This window comes from Triturus cristatus, chromosome 8 (assembly GCF_964204655.1).
Source record: "Triturus cristatus chromosome 8, aTriCri1.1, whole genome shotgun sequence".
Lineage (NCBI taxonomy): Eukaryota > Metazoa > Chordata > Amphibia > Caudata > Salamandridae > Triturus > Triturus cristatus.
In genome coordinates this window covers 1,582,426,581-1,582,445,489 of record NC_140591.1, presented here as the reverse complement: position 1 = coordinate 1,582,445,489, position 18,909 = coordinate 1,582,426,581, and the positions used below count along the sequence as shown (strand labels likewise).

Sequence of the window (18,909 nt, the reverse complement as noted above, 5' to 3'; positions counted from 1 at the left end):
CGTTCACATATAAAAATTGCAGTTCTCACAATCTGCTTGAAGGCATCAACATCTACATGAGTGAGCCACCTTACAGCATATTTTCGATTTGGACCAGTCTGCTACTGTTATTCTGTTAGTTGGTTGCTAATTGTCTCTAGAGAGATCATCTTCTTCAAGTCTCTTAATTTTATTTTTCACACGGTTAATAGCTTCACGACTAGCTTTCAACCTTTCTTTGAGGTCAGAGATTTCAAAATTGATTTTTTTCTAGGAGCGTCCATCTTCCCCTTAGTTTTGGTTTCAAATTCGCTAAATTCAGTTTCATGCTTGTATGCTCCGAGTGTTAACTGGCGAGATGTTGTCAATAGCTGTTGCATCATGACGGGGGTTCTGGAAAATCATCTCGTCGTAAAATTCAGAAACCACTGTTTTCTTTCCTAGCATGGCGTTGGTATCAGACTGGAACAGTTTCAGCAAGTGACACAGGGTAACATGTCGTTCATTAGGATCAATAAAAAATATTTTGACAATTACTTCAAATTCACACCAGCCTATTTCAGTAATTTCATATGGCGGTTTAGTCACAAACCTTAAAGGATTGCCGTAACTTTCATGCAACTTAAATTGGATTTTCTTCACATATGCCGACATATCCTCATTCCTATACGGTTCAACGTACACTGTCCACAAAATATCTGGCAACATTTCCATAAACTATAGGCTTCACAATGGTAACACCCGGCACGGGTCCCATTCGAAAAATTTAATGGGGTCCGCTGCTGACCTCTGGCCTGGAATCCGACGCCGTAGACAGGTTTACCTGGCCCTGCGCAGCTTGCAAAGCTCCCATTATGTACTTCTTAATCACGTCATTGTTCCCGTCATGTACAACAGCTGCTGTTTGTAAATGAAGACAGCCTTGAAGCGCGTTTTATAAACAAATTCACTCTTCCAAGGCATTATGATTGACAAGTTGGTACTGAGGCATTTGCGCCCCCCTGGGAACATGGCCACGGCCCCCAGGGGGGCGCGCCCCACAGTTTGAAGACCTCTGCTCTAAGGAAAGCCACGACCAACAAGTACACCTACTTGGGAGTACAATTTGCAGATACTGGCAGACCAGAACTGCAGCTTAAAGCACTGGAGGCAAAAGCAGCCAAGCAAACATATGGCATGTGCAAATTACACCACAAGCTTGTAAGCCACTCGACGGAAGGGATCCAACGAATAATGCAAGCTAAGCTAATGTCTACATTCAGCTATGGTCACCTTGCCTTCCCTGGTTTGCTGACCAAAAAATTGGAGGGCCTATACATAATACCTTATAGATACGTTTTCAAGCTCCAATATACGACTAGGCATCCACTGATCCAACTAGAGTTTAACATCACAGCAATGGACATTGAATGCGAAAAAGATATAGTCAAATTTCAATACAACGTGATTAATGCATGTCCGGGCACAATCAGGGCAGCGTTACAGGTGGCCTTTACAGACAAAAACATCCGCTGGGCGAGGTATTTCTTGATGGCCCAAAACACTTTGGGACTACCAGTTGATCTTTTAACAGACATACCATTAACAAAGTTCAGTTTAAAGAACCTGCTAAAAAAGTGTGGCAAGAACATCTCGAGGCAACAAGATCTTGAACGGATTAGACCTCTTCATGGTGCAGAAGGTCTTATTAACTCATATGAAACTACGGACTGCCAGCCCTACCTAAAAGCAGGACTCGGAAGGCAAGCTCTAGAAAAAGTCATGATGGTGAGGCTTTTGACTTTGCCAATACAAGACTATAGAGCTCACTGGAAAAACTGGTCGTTAAGTGGGTCTGGATGTTCTTTGTGCCAATACCACACATAATCCGCGGAACATGTAATTTGCTGCTGCCCAGCTCTGCTGTCCCCAAGGCGCTTGTACTTAAGAACCATGTTCATTCAACACGGCGTAAGAACATGCAAGGAGGCTTTAAGGCACATTTACACCACTATAGTCCCGATGGAGTTGGCACGAATTGGGAAGTTTTATGCGGCTGCTGGAATGTCTTTATGATTGGCCCAAGAATTAACAGTTAAATAAATTATGATTCACGGATCATTAGTACCCGCTTAAGCTCAGCAGCGCACTTTTAATACTATTATTGTCTACACCTACTTTTACTAGCAACAGGGCAATCAATAGACTGAGCCCCCGTGGTGACGTAGCTTTGTACACCCTCTGCATGTCAAATCCTTCATGTGTTTTAGCTCTTAATGTACCGTTTTTTGCACAAAGTTATTTATGTACTGGTATATTATAGCATCTCTGCATTTTAATCCCCCTTTTAGATTTTAACTATTTTATCTTTACCTTTTTTTCTGTACTCATTTGTCTCGCTTTTGTAAAGGATTTTAAGTAATCATACAATAAAGTTCATTCATTCATTAAAAAGAATCTTTCACACCCAACTTGTTAGCACCTTTTTTATTTTTTAAAGGAGATCCAGTTACCAGCATTCCCTGCGAAACAGCGGTCAACAGTTTTTTAATCTAATTTACCAATCAGGCCTCCTTCCCTAGTACATTCAGATGCTGTACAAATCTTGTAAGGGGAAGCTCAGTGAAGTTCTTACTAAAGTCAGATTAGATTTAATTAACTGTCCTGCTCACAAAGCCAGATGTTCTCTGGGATGAATGAATCCATAACTCATAACCCAACAATCTTCCTACATATTATATTGGTACTTATCAGCAGGAAACATGCCTAGAAGAAAATGTGCCTTCCTTGCTTTACATTTTTTTGATACGCAAAGCCTGGTCAGTGTGCAATAAACACATTAAGGAATCAATGAGATGGTCTACAATAAGTATCCTGGCAAGGAACTTTATTGCCTTAGAAGAGATTATATAAATTTTTCCACAGCAAAGTTCTGGCTGTCTTCAGTCACTAGCCATCTCTCAGGCAATACATCCCACTCCCTTCAATGCACTTTCCTAATGCCATGGGTGTTAAAAATGAGGCAGAGCAGAGAACGGTTGTGGGATCATCACAAAAGAGGTAGAATTAGTTACAGTCCAACATCACAGCAGTGCATGCATGGTATGGTACATGTCAGTCAGCAAAGATGCATTTGACTTTCCTACACAGTGATGTAACATGCTGAATGGCACCACAGGCCTCAGAGCCATCATGGCCAAGACCATCGAGGACAACAAAGAGGAGATCATACTACATAACACTACACGTAGGAGGGAGAAACCATACGCACTCCTTGAAACTAAAGTGATCACACTCTTAAAAGATATGTTATTTACCTTAAATCAGAAAAAAGTGAGTAGCAAGGAAGGCAGTCAGAAAAAGAGTGCGCAGTTCCAGCTTAGGTGTGCTCTTATATACTACAGATAATTTAATGAGGACTGTGCTGGCAAATCAGTGTAGCAACAACCCCTTCTTCATTCTCAATAAGCACTTGGCCCCTATTGCTTTGAATCTAGCGACCATATTGCCTAGTGTGACCAGATTTTGAAAGTCAAAACCTAAGACATTCTTCAAACATAGAAGCAGAACTACAATTTTGCATCAAGCAAAAGGCACAGCATAACTGAGCTGACAAGGCTTACTAACGTTGAAAACAAAGAAGCACAAAGGGTAATTAGGTGCAACTTTTAAACACAATGTTATTCATGTTAATTACATTACTTTCTGACAAAGGCTGATGTTGGACCTGGCTCTCACAAAACCTTTTTCCCTCCCCTTTTTGTTAAATTCGTTGTTTTTTGGCCATAGGATTCTGTGCACTTTACCACTGCTAACTTGTGTTAAAGTGCTTGTGCTCGCTCCCTAAAAAATTGTCACATTGGCTTATACCCAATTGGCATATTTAATTTGCTTATAAGTCCCTTGTAGAGTGGTATACCATATACCCAGGGACTGTAAATTAAATGCTACTAGTGGGCCTGCAGCACTTATTGTGCCACCCACTTAAGTAGCACCTTACAATACGTCACAGCCTGAATGCAGTTTTAAACTGCCATGTCGACTTGGCCTTTAATCCCCCTTGCCAAGCCTTAAACTCCCCTTTTATTACATATAAGTCACCCCTAAGGAAGGCCCTTGGTAGCCCATGGGTCAGGGTGCTGTGTTAGAGCTTGAAAAACCATAAAAATGTTACTAGACCTGCAGGTCTAGTAACTTGCAAAATCTACTTGACCTAACTGTAATGTACTTGACCCATGACCTGATCTCAATGATTGTCACACAGTTCACTTAATAAAATCCTCTAACTTCAGTCACAGAAAGAAAAGTAAATGTAGAAAGACAAACTGACTTTTGACCTTTGTGTCGGAAAGCTAAGGAAATTTGACAAGATAACAAGATTTAAAGGCATCTTGATTGCTCATTTACTTTGTGAGCAATAAAGATGCCTTTAACTCTAATTATCTTGTCACATTTGCTGGGCTTTCAGAGACAGAGGTCAAAAGTCAGTTTGTCTTCCTACATTTACATTTCTTTCTGTGACTAAAGTTAGAGGATTTTCAGATCGCCAGAAAAGCGAGCAGGTCCTAAAAACAGTCTGTCCTGATTAAATCTGGCTCGCCATAGTGAGTGGATTTTTCAAGCCCTGTGTGTAATTAAAAGGTTAGACACGTACTTTTAAGTTTTGCCTGTCCTGGTAGCGAAAACCTCAGAAATTTGTTTTTCACTACTGTGAGGCCTAACCCTCCCATATGATAACATTCGGGATTCCTTATTACATTTAATAAGCTGTAATTTCCAATTGGGAGCAGGTAGCTAGGTCATGGTTGGTGTGTTTGGAATTGTGGCGAAAAGCCCCATTTAATGGTAAAGTTGGGTTTTTGATCACAATTTTAAAAATGGCACTTTCAGGAAGCTTGAATTTTTCAGCCCTTCGCCCTTTTGTCCCTCAACCTGGCCTGCGTCACATGATTGGGTGCAACTGACAGTTGGACTTTGTAAATTCTTCTCATACAGTCACACAATAGAAGAATTAGGTGTGCCTAAATGGACCATCAGCATGTGAATCCTACACCTGTAGTCCCCTTTGTCTTATGTAACATTTTCTATAAACCGATTTATAGATGAGAGAGAGCGTGTGTATGTGTTTTGTAAAATGCTTCAACTGCCTACAGGTGCTATAAAACAAATGAAATGCATGTAAAAGAGGGGCTATGGAGAGATGAGACATTGTTTGAGGACGATAGTTAGGGAATCATTGGAGAGACCCAATAAAGATTGCCGTATCCTGCTGCACTGTTAGGTCATCATTTACTATGTTTTAAATACTAATACAATTAAATAAATAAAGAAAAATGTGTGCCAGAATGCACCATTTTTTGCAAACTTTTTCCCAATTTTTTTTGGGGGGGGGGGGGGGGGGGTGGGCGGAGAGAACCGCCCCCATGCCTCCTTGTAGTGGTCAGGCTCACTTGCTGCACTCGCAAGCTAGCTAAGCACCGTATGGGGGCTGTATGAGAACATTTCCCAGTCAGGCCCTGTACAAAACCTTTTGTGTTTAAGAGACTATATGTTGCTCCATGTATAATAAGATTCTAAGCCACATGTAGTGTGCACATAACAACTGACTTGCCTCTTTGTTCAATAGTGGTATTGTTGTCAGAGCAGAGGGCATGAAGGTTTCTAAAGTCATGCTTAAAAACAATCTCTTTTAATAAATGCCTCTCTATGCAGTGAAATAATCTAATTTACTAAAGTGAAACCACTCTGCTTGCTAAAAAACTACTATTGTATCAATTTTGAGGAGACTATCTTAATTTTACATGATGTCTGTGGCATGACTTAAAACCATACATTTTCGGAGATTGGCTCCTGCACGGGCTCTTAGAGTCAAGCCAGACTCTCGGTTTGGTTTGGCTCAGCTAGCCCATTTCTATGGGCTGTAAGAACAGAAACACTAACGAAGCGGTGAGCTAGAGAGGAAAGATAGCAAATGCCAGAGAAAAGGATCAGGGTAATGGGTGATTCAAAGAAGCGCTTGGAGTGAAATCTATACAACAGAAGTGAGGGAGAGAAGACTAAAGGAAGGAAGCAAAGTGTTAGAGAAAAAAAAAGAGGTAAGAGTCTTCTCAAGCAAGATGAATCTAACACTCCTGTACCCAAAGGTTGCCATAGTTTCATTAGACAAGGCGAAAAAAGGACAGAGTGGTTTGGTTTACTGAGGAGGCGTGTGCAACTTATTAACATCGAAGGGGAGCAAGTAATTGTCAACGGTCAGGATAAAGTTGCAAGTTCCACAATATTTACGAATTTCGAAATGACATCGCCTTGCTATCATGAGGAAGCAGACACACAAGTTATGCTTCATTCTTTGCATGCATCAACTGAAGGTCATTCCAAAAAATTGTTTCGTACAGTGGATACCGATTTAGTCGTACTTGCGATTGCTAATTTTAAAACATTGGATGTGATGAATTGTGGTTAGCATTTAGTACAGGAAAAAGTTCCGCTACATACAAGCTCACTGTACTGAAGCAAGCTTAGGTGTTGATATATGTGGATCTCTGCCCTTTTTCCATGCGGTTACTGGTTGCAACACCATGTTGGCTTTTCATGGGAAAGGGAAGAAAGCATATTATGGCACATGGAAGGCATTAGCTTCAGTACTCCCGCATTTAAATTTCTGTCAGATCAACCAAGTGCTGTAGATCCTGTTCACTTCAGAAATGTTGAGAGATTCCTTGAACATGTTAAAGGATCTGAGTGCCAAGAGGGCCATGTTTGGGGTCAGACTTTAGTACCCATGCAATAATTGCCAGGACCCATCTCCTCTAGTGAATTCTTAATATACCCCACCTATGGAATTCTAGCGGCCCGGGATGTTTCATAAGCTCTTCCAAGCAAAGCTGATAGAATAGAAGATCTACTGAGGACCAGATCCTCCTCCAGTACATCAAAGATCTGAGTTTTACTTTGTAAGTGAGCGAATGCCAAGATCTAGTCGAAGTGGTACCAATGGAGTACTAAGGGGAAGGTTGGTGCGATGCGGCAGGAAACATTTTCTGTAAAAAATAATCTATATACACCTATATATATATATATATATATATATATATATATACATACACATATATACACACATATATACATATATATTATCTACTGGTGGTCGCCAGTAGATAGTTATAGTTAGGACCGAGTTTCCATAGGAAATCTCAAAATTCTATTTTGAATAACTTTGGCGCCGGTTGACGAATCCTCGCGAAATTTTCAAAACTAATGGGGCGCTCCGCTCAGCTCCTACCCTGAAAGTCTCGGGGTGATTCGTCAAGCGGGGGCTGAGAAAAAAAAGGGGGTCCCAAAACGCGTTTTCCCCATGCATTTTCCCATAGGACCTTTAGTCGAAGGTACAGCCCGAACGGCTGAACAGAATTACTTGAAATTTGGCAAAGAGGTAGTCCTCAGGTCAGGGATGTGCCTTTTGAATATATGGAGTCAATCTGTTCAGTAGTTCCTAAGAAAATTGCAGTTAAAAGTACATAAATATCTATAGGCGCGCACCATAACGTGCGCAAGCGTAATTCTGATTGGTGGTTACATGTCAGTCAACATTCGAATCGGTCTAAATCAGGAAGTGTCGCCGCCGTTTTGTGTGTGACAGTGAAAAAGAAAGGTGGAGAACGTGAAAAGGGGGCAGGGTAGAGAGTTCCTGACCCCCTAGCTTTTGTCAGGGGGTCCCTGAAGGACCCCGAAGGGTGAAAAAAACCATTTTTTTTTCTTCAAAAAACCGCGGGGTGCGCGCACCGTGAAAAACCTTAAAAAAAAAAAAAACATTTTAAACGAGCCATTCCATATTACAGGATACAGTCAATCTATAACTATATACATGGGTAGCTTATTGTAAAATAAATATATAAAAGATATAATAAAACATACATAACTTAGCATTTAAAAAACCTTACAAATTCACTTAAAAAACCATAGGTTTCACACGCGTTATAGTTAGGAATTACCATTTAAAAAACCTTGCAAATTCACTTAAAAAAACATAGGTTTCACACATGTTATAGTTAGCTGGACATTTCACTCGTAAAAAAACATTGAAATTCCCCCGTTATAGTTAGTTCAGATAACTATAACTCGCGCGACCGCCACTCTATCATAAGGATGTCATCAGTGATGTCACTGACCATGTCATGAGTGATGTAATATGTGACGTCATCAGCAGTGCATTGCGGGCGCACGAGTTATAGTTATCTGAACTAACTATAACGGGGGAATTTCAATGGTTTTTTACGAGTGAAATGTCCAGCTAACTATAACATGTGTGAAACCTATGGTTTTTAAGTGAATATATATATATATATATATATATATATATATATATATATATATATATATATATATATATATATATATATATATATATATATATATATATATATATATATATATATATATATATATATATATATATATATATATATATACACACATATATATACACACACACACACACACACACACACACACACACACACACACACACACACACACACACACACACACACACACACACACACACACACACACACACACACACACACACACATATATCCAACCAGACTCTCTATTCTGAGGTCTCGGGCTTGCTTCACAGTGCAAGTGGAGCCAGACCATCCGTCCTCAAGGGTGGGCATAAACAGACTGCTAGCCAATGGGGGTTAGCTCCTTATTCAGTGTGAGCCACATGACACTCTGACTTGCGACAGCCCAGGCATCACACAACTCTCATTAATGTTATCCGTAGTAAGCTGAGGGATAAATATTAATAAATCAGATCAGGTATCCAGAACTGCGCAAATACACAGACTCAACGTGTCCCTCAGCTTTATTGCGTGACAATCTCAGCTGCTTGCGGTACCTGGGTGAAAAGGATAACAAGCATTGGCATAGCCAATAGGTCTCGCCTTTGGGGCCTTATAAGTGTTTAGATGGAGCAATTGGTTTTGTTAACGTTTTTAATATGTGTTGTAGAGCATTGTTAATTTTGTGCAGCATGTTGAAAATGTATGTTATAATAAAAAAAAGTGTTATAACCATTTTTGTCACCTTTTATATAACCTAGAAAACATTATATAGAACTGAAGTACTCTAATTAAAGCCAGAATTAACACCAAAAATGTGTTCCAGTTTTTTTGTTCATGCAATGCTCTCAATATAAACAACAGGAGGTTTGTGTTTGTGAAATAGTACCTTAATTAGAATAGAAGTAGTGGAGAGTTATTTGGGGAGAATCAAGAGATGCCAGATTTTGATATCAAACTGAAGTGGTGCGGAGTGATGCTGAGGTGGTTGTGAGCAGTGGCGGAGGTGATGCTCCGGTGATCCTGAATGATAGAGGTGATGCTGAAGTGGTGGTGTGCTGGTCCGGAGGGGATGCTCATGTGATGCTGAATGATACTTCGGTGTTACTGAGTGATGCTGAGGTGGTGTTGCAGTGCAGCTTAGGTAGTGCTGAGCTGATGCTGAGTTGGTGCTGCACTGGTGGTGGTGGTGCACGGAGGAGAAGTTGGTACTGTGCTGATGCTAATATTGTTATGTGCTGATACGGAGCTCAGGTGGTGCTGTGGTGGTGGTGAGTGATGCAGAGGTGCTGCTTAGTGACGCAGTGGTGGTGCTGAGGTGGTACTGAGTGATACTTTGGTGGTGCTGTGCTGGTGTTTAAGTGGTGCTTATTAATGCAAGTCTGGTGCTGCGCGGGTGTGAGGTGATGCTGCACTGGTGATGCGTTTGTGCTAAGTTGCGGCTGAGGTAGTGCTGTGCTGATGCTGTGAGGGGCTGTGCTGGTGCTGATTTGGTGATGAGTTGGTGCTGCACTGATGCGGAGGTAGTGCTGTGCTGAGGGGGTGGTGTTGAGTGATGTTTAGGTAATGTTGTGCTGGTGGTTAGGTGGTGCTGAGTGATGCTGTGCTGGTGCGGTGCTGATGCTAAGGTGGTGGTGCTGCACAGATGCTGAGGTAGTGCGGTGGTGCTGCAGGGGTGCAGAGGTAGTGTTGAGGTGCGGAGGTGGTCTGTGCTGAGGTCTGAGGTGGTGCTGCGCTTAGGCTGAGTGATGCTGAGGTGGTGGTGTGCTTCTGTTGGTGTTGTGGGAGTGCAGTTGTGTGCAGTGGCTTTGCATAGATGACTGGCTTTAAGGCAACTCTGCTTATAAAAAACTGGGACTATGCAAAGAGGTGCTTTTCTTCTAGGATATACCATTACAAGCTTAAAAGTGAATGTAATGAAAAAGGCCTTCACCCAATCGCAATGCACCATGCAAAGCGTTTCATTTTTTTAATTCAAAAAAATGTTTGCCTTTGGAGCACTCCCCACATACTTAACAAGACCTAGAGAACACCCACACTGGAAGGAAAACGACTAGATGCCTCACCAACCACAGACGAGTAACAGGTTAAGGCGGACGTTTAAAGAGATCCTGGTACGTTATCTGTTTCACGAACCTTTATCTTTCAAAAGACATGTCAAACGTTTGGTGTTTCAAGACGGAGATGCTAAGCCTTTTACACTCAAAATATTTTCTTATTTAAAGAACTATCACACAAATGGCATCATCGTGGAGCTTGTTGCCCTTTAGAGGGGTTAGATCTGATGCAGATGTGGTCTTAGCCAACAGACTAGCAGCGATCTAAACGTCTGTCCTTGCACGTCACTGACTTCATAAGATGTTTCAATCAGACCTGCTTTCCCAGTGCGCAGGAGCTGATGCGTCAGTGGGCGATGGGCACCCAGTGAGCGGGCTATCACAAGGGTAGGTGTTCCGTTCTGTGAGCTAATCTCCTGACAAGAGGGTACATTTGAATGGTGGAGCAGATCGCGAGAGAAATTAAAGGTTATTCCGCGAAAGAGAAGAGGGAAAAAAAAAAAAGAATCGGCAGAAATGTTTGGATGAAATAAGAAGTCTAGAAACATGAAAACAGGGGAGAGAGAAAAAGAAAGAAATCAAGCAAACTAGTTATGAAAGATGAAAGAACCGCAACAAAAACAAGTCAGGATGACATGTGAGAGCGGATGTTGAAAGCAATAAAGACAACCTGGCACGGACTACAGGAAGCGCTGTGTCGAGACGCAAGGTTAGTGGTGACATTCCTTAACAAGCACACAAGTGGTGCATGCGTGAAAACAAGCCCGGGAGTTGTGTGCGAAAGTGATCGCGATCGCGATGCACTTAATGACCTGTGACAGGAGGAAAGACAGATGGCGGCTGTGTGCGTGCCCGCGCACATGCACGCAAGCTTGAGGCCAGGAAAAGCCTCTGGTAGCACTTTTAAAAGCTCGTTTACAAAATTTCTCGCAGAGCAGCACATGCGCTGGCTCAGCGAGACCTAAAAATGAGTACATCCAACCCGTGAAGTGTGGCACCTGGCAGGACCTAAAAATGAGTACATCCAACCCGTGAAGTGTGGCACCTGGCAGGGTTCCAGTGGCTACTTTACAACACTGGTGACAAGCTACAACAAACAGCATCCAAGCTGTGCAGGGGACATCTGTTCACCGTAGCCCCAGGCGAGGAATTGGATCTTCGATTAGCTACCTCAGGTATCATGCAGTTTATTTCACCGATTGTGCCCAATTGCTCATTTCTCTACGATCCCCTGTGGAGTAACGCTGAGCTGGCATGCATACATGGTAAATGCTTTATGTCCTTGGCTCGTATGGTCCTTGCTGCATGAAATGACCAGTCAGGATTCAACAAGGTCTTCAATAACTGGATTTATTCTCCAATATCCAATAGGCCCACAAGACAGTATGCAGTCACAATGAAGGTAAAGTTCCATCCCCTCGCTTTGCTTACAGATAGATGCAACAGTTCTACCCCGAGGCTAGGCGGAACTAGCACTGGCACTGTGGACCCGAGAACCCTCTTGGCGCCATCTGCAACTCTCCAGCTGCTACTGCTGTATGTGTAGTGAGGAACAGCAAGTGCCTCGCCTGTCGCTGAGGGTGTGAGGACGACTGTGGCACCCTGCAAGCACGGCCAGCTGTGTACTTGTTGTGTCCTGGGGCGAGCGCTGGCAGCGGTAACTAAGGGACACGAGGCCGGTGACTGCAATGACGACGCGGGGACACAGTGCTGGTGAGTATGGTCTGCCGCCGCATGTGCGTGCGCGACCCGCTTTTATTGACACATACCACGTGACCTGATGCGTACGCCTCAGCGTGTCGCGTCAGTGTCACGACATTACATGTACTGCGGGAGCTCTGTGTCAAAGGAGTCTTCCTCATGTTCCACGCAGGGCTGGCATGCTTTCTTAACTTCACGGAGGTAAAAAAAATGTAAATGTTGCCAGGATTAATGGCGCACAGCTTAGTTTACAATGGTGAACCACTTTTGAATATAAGTGAGGTCACTTCTGCTCAGGGGCGTAGGAGACACTAAAATTCTGGGGGGGACAGGGACAACCTTGTGCACTTTCCCGTGACCCTATACAAATCACCGCCCGTTAAACAAATACAATTGCATACTTTCGAAGTGAAATATTGAGAAAAGCAGGCATGTAGTCACAGTTTGCATGCATGCTTTATTGTTATTTACATTCATATAGTAATGAGACCAAATGTTTTAAAAAAACATATATATGAATCTTGAATCTTGATGCACAAAGCAAACAAAGGTCGCTGACTTAGGGTTGGGGCGTCGTGTTTGCAAGTGCATTATGGTTTGAAAAGTACCTGCTGCTGCATTCCTGGTCTCCAGCAATTTTCAGGCAACAATAAAAATGTGAAGATAACTTTGGTGATTAATGTTCTTTTTTTGAGAGAGATCGAAGGCTTGTCTAGTGAAAGTTTTAATTCAAAAGGTCAGTGAGTTACTGCTATTGTCTGAGATATTCTTTTGGTATTTGAAGTTTATAAGTTAAAATCCTAACATTGAACAGTGAGCTATTAACCGTCTTCAAAGAGCTGCATAAAAACTTCAATGAATTTATGATTTTTCCCCAGTCTTTCCCTATCCTAATGTTGGAAAATGGGTTCATTAGGATAGAAATCAATTCTGATTATTGAAGAGAACCCCCTAACCATGGTGTTATGTTTTACATTCTGAGTTTGTGTTTCTCTAGTGTTGCAAAGCCGCCCTGGGCACTCCCCAACTTTTTGCTGACTGGTACTGGTGGTACCTGACTGACTGACCCTGGCCTCTGCCTAAACAGCCAGTGCTATTCTGAAAGAGGCACTTAAAAATACAGTGAAAACACCTACATACACTAGGGTGCACTATGGGTTAGGGTACCCCTATGATTGGCATGACCTCTCCTATAAGGCCCTAGTACATAATAGGGCAGGGGGATTAGAACTACTTTTAAGTCCCTAGAATATAATAAGGCATGGCAGTTTAGAGGCCAGCAGCCCTTTCTGCGCTTGCATGTGTGCACTGCTGAAGCCTGAGGTCAGTTTAAAAGTAGCCCTGTGTTATAGGGCTGCTTTTAAAATGCAAATTGTGCCCAAACTCGACTTTTGGGTTTGGGGAACTTACAAATTGATCAATTACAATGTTGAGGCAAAATTAAGTGGAGAAATGTTTTCCACTTAACTATGGCTGTATCATATTTTCCACATAATACATCATCTGCTGCATAATCTTAACGATTTCCTCCAATACAATTTTGTAGCTCAAACGGATCCCAAATTACTAAAAGAAATGTGACTTGTGTTGCTGTGAAGTTTAAGGCCCTTTGCAAAGGTTAGTAAAGAAAACAATTCCTAAGAAAACAATTGGTCCCAGACACTCCTAATGACACTCAAATTAATACCTGTAGGAGAGTGTAGTATGCAATCAATTCATACAACCGAAAATGTATAATGTAAAGGCCAGAGGTAAAGGGGCCTGCTACTGGCCACCAATGTCCCTTTCGCCAGCATTTCCATGGCAGGTGAACCGCCATTGATAAGCTGGCGGGTAAGGGACATCGTAATCCCTGCTGCGGTGCATGGTAGGCACCACCAGCATTGTAGGAACCACGAGCCCCTCCACCACACCGGCGGACTCAAGAAGCCCGTCGGGTGCGTGGTGGTTGGTCTTTCCGACCGCCAGGTAACCACCCGCCATTGTAATATGGCGGGCTGTGATGCAGTCACCAATGGCGGTGGGACCGCCACCGACGGGGTGACGTGGCGGTCCCACTGCCATTATAATCACTCCCTAAGTTTGGTGTGCATGCAAATCCTACATTGCCAACCCCTGGCAAGTTGCACTGCTAGTGCTGGAAAAAGGCCAATGGAGGTACCAATGGGTGAGGTGGACTGGCCTCAAGGGTCTTGTGACCTCAGTGACAGATTCACTGTCGATCTAGGATGTGCTTCTTCATATGCCTGCCCGTAAGACTGGAAGTGAACTGCAGTATGGATTGTGGTGGACAGGTCCACCTGCGGGTGCTAAGACACCTGGGCTTCTAAGGTCTATCGGGCCTTCTAAGGTGTAGCATCGGAATAAGCTCTGTCAGGAGTGTGGTATGGTGAACTGGTCATGAAGGTCTGAACATGGTTCTCCAGTTCCAAATTCAGCAGCTCTGGCCAGAGTGCCACATTCTCTCCCACACTGAACACCATACTGCCCCACTGAGAGAAACTCGCACTGCCTTCAGCACAACTCAATTGTGCTGCGACTAAATTCAAATTATGCACTAGACAACAGTAAAATACTGCCTGTAAAAAAATGAATAACAACCTGGAAAAAGCAAACACTCATAGGGAATGCAAGAATAAGCAAAGTATGTGAACTGTAATCAGAAAAAAACATGGTTACCTTAACGGTTTTAAACTCGTTATTCAGAAATCAGTAAGTGATTTTGCCTGAAAAGTTCAAGACATGGCTACAGGACCAGGAAGGGACCCCTTTCAATGTCCATTGCTTATATCCTTTCAAAATGTATGCAGTTTGGTTTAAAAAAGACCACACCCTCAAACACAGAGCCACATTTTATAAGCTAAAATAATTAAAAAGTTGAAAACGATCATATTAAACGTTTCCACACTACTCATCAACCAGGTATTGCAGTCCCTTTAGGAATGGCGCACTTACCCACCCTGGGAAAACAATGTTGTTCAAAGAAAGAAGATAAAAAGAAAGTAGCGCTTTCACTGGCAAACTCTGTAAAGTGGCGCCAATGTGTGTGGGTGTAAATAACAGTCTGGCCTGTCTGCTGTCCACTCTGTATTGCTTTATTTAGGTATTTAACTATTTTTTCTCTCCATTCCGAGGTTTTTCTTTTCAATAGAAAACGGTCAGAAAATGAGGACATTTACAGCCAAAGTGTTCAGCCTTTTTTGGATCAATTTCACAGGGGAACAAATAAAGAAAAGGAGAGGCAAGAGAGAGTACCTTAAGAGCTGCCTCTTGAAATCAGCACGTAAGCAGGAGCGAGACAGAGACAGAAAGAGATGGAGGAATAGAGAGAGGAGGGCAGCCGCCAGAGGCAGATCAGGAGTAGTGGACACGGTCCTTGCCATGAAGGAAAAGAGACAGCGTTTATTTTTTCTCCGTTCTCTGCCCTTCCCAGAACGGCTGAGCCTTCCTGCAGCAGAACAAAAGGCAGAGGGCGGGTGGCCTCTGACTCCAGGCAGGTCAATTGCAGGGCCATTGGGTAGCGCTTTCGCGTGCTAATGGCCCTGCGATAACAGAAGGGAGAGGGGAAATTCCTTTGTCCCCCTCGTCCCCACCACCCTTGTCCCCCCCACTCCAAAATCTGGGGGGGATATATCCCCGCGTCCCCCACACTTCCTACGCCCATGCTTCTGCTGAGACCCCTGTCGCTGCTCAATCTGCATTCATTAATGGACCGGCCCCGCGAGAGACTGGGAGCGACAACTCGGGCGGGTAACAGAGGCCCATCTGCCTCCGGGCAGGCCGGCCGCTCATGCCCCGACTGGGCCGCTGGCGGCATATGACTAGCACAAACCGGCCACCGAGCTGGCCAGAACAAGCGGCCCGGCTGCGTCTCCGATACCGGCCCATCGCTCGCTGCCCGACCCCTCGCTCCAGTGCGGTCTTCAATCCGATATGGGTGGGAGCCTCTCGGAACACAGCTCTCCTGCTGTATTTACACGGTGGGGTCACCGCTGTCCCTGCACTGCTGCCTGTACCCACTTTCCAGTCAAGAGCAGCATTGATTTCGCGCTTTCCGGAATCTCTCACGCCATGCTTCCAATATTGTATTTCTCACTCACTTTACCAGGGCAAGCCTAGAAGCCAAAGCCTTCTTCCTTTAGTCTCCTTGTTGATTGCTGTAGATCGTTTGCTCTATTTTTAGAATGCAAGTTTATAAACATTCTTTTTTAATGTGTCTGGATCAGCTCTGCCGCTTCATCCGCCCCATTGAATTCCAGTGATCGCTGTGAAGTTTCCAGTCCCCCTCACCCGGCATTTACACAGAGAGAGGAATTCGTAGAATAGATCTTTTCCAGTTACAATAACTGCACTTTACTGCCACCTACTGGCAACTGGTTGTAATTGTCAATTTTCTTCGATACGTATAGCACTTTGTAGTTTAAAAAAAAGATTTCAATGTGTTAGTGTCTGAATTTTTTGCATTTTTTTCTCTTATGCACTTTCTTCTAGAAAACTGATGTGGTGTGCACATTATTCTTCATTTTTATCCTCTCACCATGGTAGCTGTAAGAACGGCGCAGCCACCTTCCTTCCTAAATGCTTGCAGAGAAACTATGTTAGCATGGAAGCGATGGATACAATTATTTGAGCCTTATTTAATCACCATAGGAGGTGAAAAGTTCTCTCCTTTGTGCAAACATGTTGTTCTGCTTCACAATCCGAGTATCCAAGGGCTGAGACCTTTTTACAATTTACCGGACCCTATTCCCCAAGAAGTAGGGGAGGATCAAGGCAATGTTTTCCAGATTGCTTTAAAAAAAGACTAGAGGGGCTATTTGATGAGAACATTAATATAGTCCTAGAAAGTCACACGTTATGGTCGTATTCAAGGATAAATTGGAAGCATACCAAGTTAGGTTGCTATTCCCTGAGGTCCGGCTAACATTGAATTTGTAGATTTCTACAACTCACTTATCTGTGATCAAATTGTAAAATATACTAAATCCTTAAATTCAAGAGGAGTTGTTGGCTAAAAACTTTAATCTTAAAGAGGCTATTGATCTAGCTAAAAGAATCAAACATACTGCTTCCTGTGTCAATGAGCAGATGTTCAACGATCAGCCAGTTTGTGTTGTTAAAGAGCGGAAGAAAAACGAAGACTCCAACAAAGTCAGTGAGTCTAGTGTGAGTTCACAGAAGTCAATAAATGATTGTCCTAAAATGAAGAGCTTTAGGTGAGGTAATTCTGGACATTTAGCGAATAGTAATCGTGCGGACCGGCCCTCAAGGGGATTTCCTCCCTCCTCACTGACAAGAAAACAAGTTACTTACCTGTAACTTTGGTTCCCCAGTATTGGTAACTTTCATAGATTCCCATGGCTTGTATCATTCCCCGTCGTCGGAATGGGAGTCTCGGTAAATAGAAAAATAACATAGCAGTATATACAAAAGAGGAAGAAAGGCCTAGGCCTCATCTCCTTTTGTAGCATATCCACCTCTTTTTGTAAAAGAGACCAAACTAAAGCAACAACCAATCAGATTAACCTCACCCCATAGAACCTCACTGAGAGAGTCTCAGAGCCTCAGATTTTCGTAGCCGTTGTGTAACAGAGTAACCAAATTTGCTGAAGGCTGAGCTTTCCCAGGGGAGGTGGATGGGCGCATGGGAATCTATGAAAGTTACCAATACTGGAGAACCAAAGTTACAGGTAAGTAACTTGTTTTCTTACTCCAGTATTGGAACTTTCATAGATTCCCATAGCTTGTATCACAGTAGTTAGCAGTTAGCAACAATGCACATTTTGTGAAATAAACATTAGCATAACCCTGTATGTATAGTCACATAAGCAATAAACAGATATGCAAAATATTGGTCAGAAAAAACATCATATGATACAAAATGTGCAATAGCATTAACAGGAAGGAGGGTTAGAAGGGAAAGCTCACCACTCACTGGAAGAGATTCCTGAGGACTCTGCCTCGCTTCGTGTGGAAGAGTCCAAGCAGTAATGCTTCGTGAATGTATGGGCACTGCTCCATGTAGCCGCCCTGCAAATGTCCTTGATCGGTACCCCAGCGAAAAGAGCAGCAGACGATTAAACTGATCTTGTGGAGTGAGCCCGTACACGTCCTAGCGACTTACCAGCCGTCTGATGGCAGTAATGGATCGCACTGGCAATCCAACGTTCAACTCCTTGCTTTGAAAGGGGAAGTCCTTTGCGAGGTGCACTAAAAGCGACAAAGAGCTGTGTAGATTTTCTGAAATCCTTGGTGCGTTGGAGATAGAATTTTAAACAACTTTGGACATCCAAGGAATGAAGAGATCTTTCCACTGGAGTCGTAGGTCGAGGAAAAAAAGATTTTAGAATGACCGGCTCATTCAAATGAAAATCCGAAGGCACTTTGGGAATGAATTTCGGATTTGTTCTCAGAATAAGAGTGTCCTTCTTAAACTGTAAAAATTGATCCTTTATAGTGAGAGCTTGAAGTTCCCCAACCTTCCTGGCAGATGTTAAAGCAAGAAGGAAGGCCACTTTCCATGAAAGGAATTTAAGATCCGCTCTATGAACAGGCTCAAAAGGAGGTCTCATAAGTTGAGCAAGAATCAAATTGAGTTGCTACATAGGAGGCGGAAGTCTGACCGGAGGAAAAACTCTAAACAGTCCTTTTAAAAATGGTTTGATAATTCTTGCCGACCGTCTGAATCTAGAGATCACAGTCAGGTGCACTTTGATAGAAGAATGAGCAAGACCTGACTTGGCCAGAGAAAAAATGTAAGGTAAGATTTGATGAGGAGCAGCAGAAAAAGGATGGATGTTCTCTCGGTGGCACCACACGCAGAAACGTTTCCATTTGGAACGCTAAGT

At 43.1% G+C, this 18,909-nt stretch overlaps 1 protein-coding gene and 1 pseudogene across 3 annotated transcripts in view; both read right to left on the bottom strand.

The window, feature by feature from the left end:
- LOC146806240 (uncharacterized) overlaps positions 1-18,909 on the bottom strand; it is a 231,090-nt gene that overhangs the window by 165,765 nt on the left and 46,416 nt on the right. The gene's annotated exons all lie outside the window — the stretch shown is intronic.
- Positions 127-736, bottom strand: LOC146806241 (YEATS domain-containing protein 4 pseudogene; annotated as a pseudogene).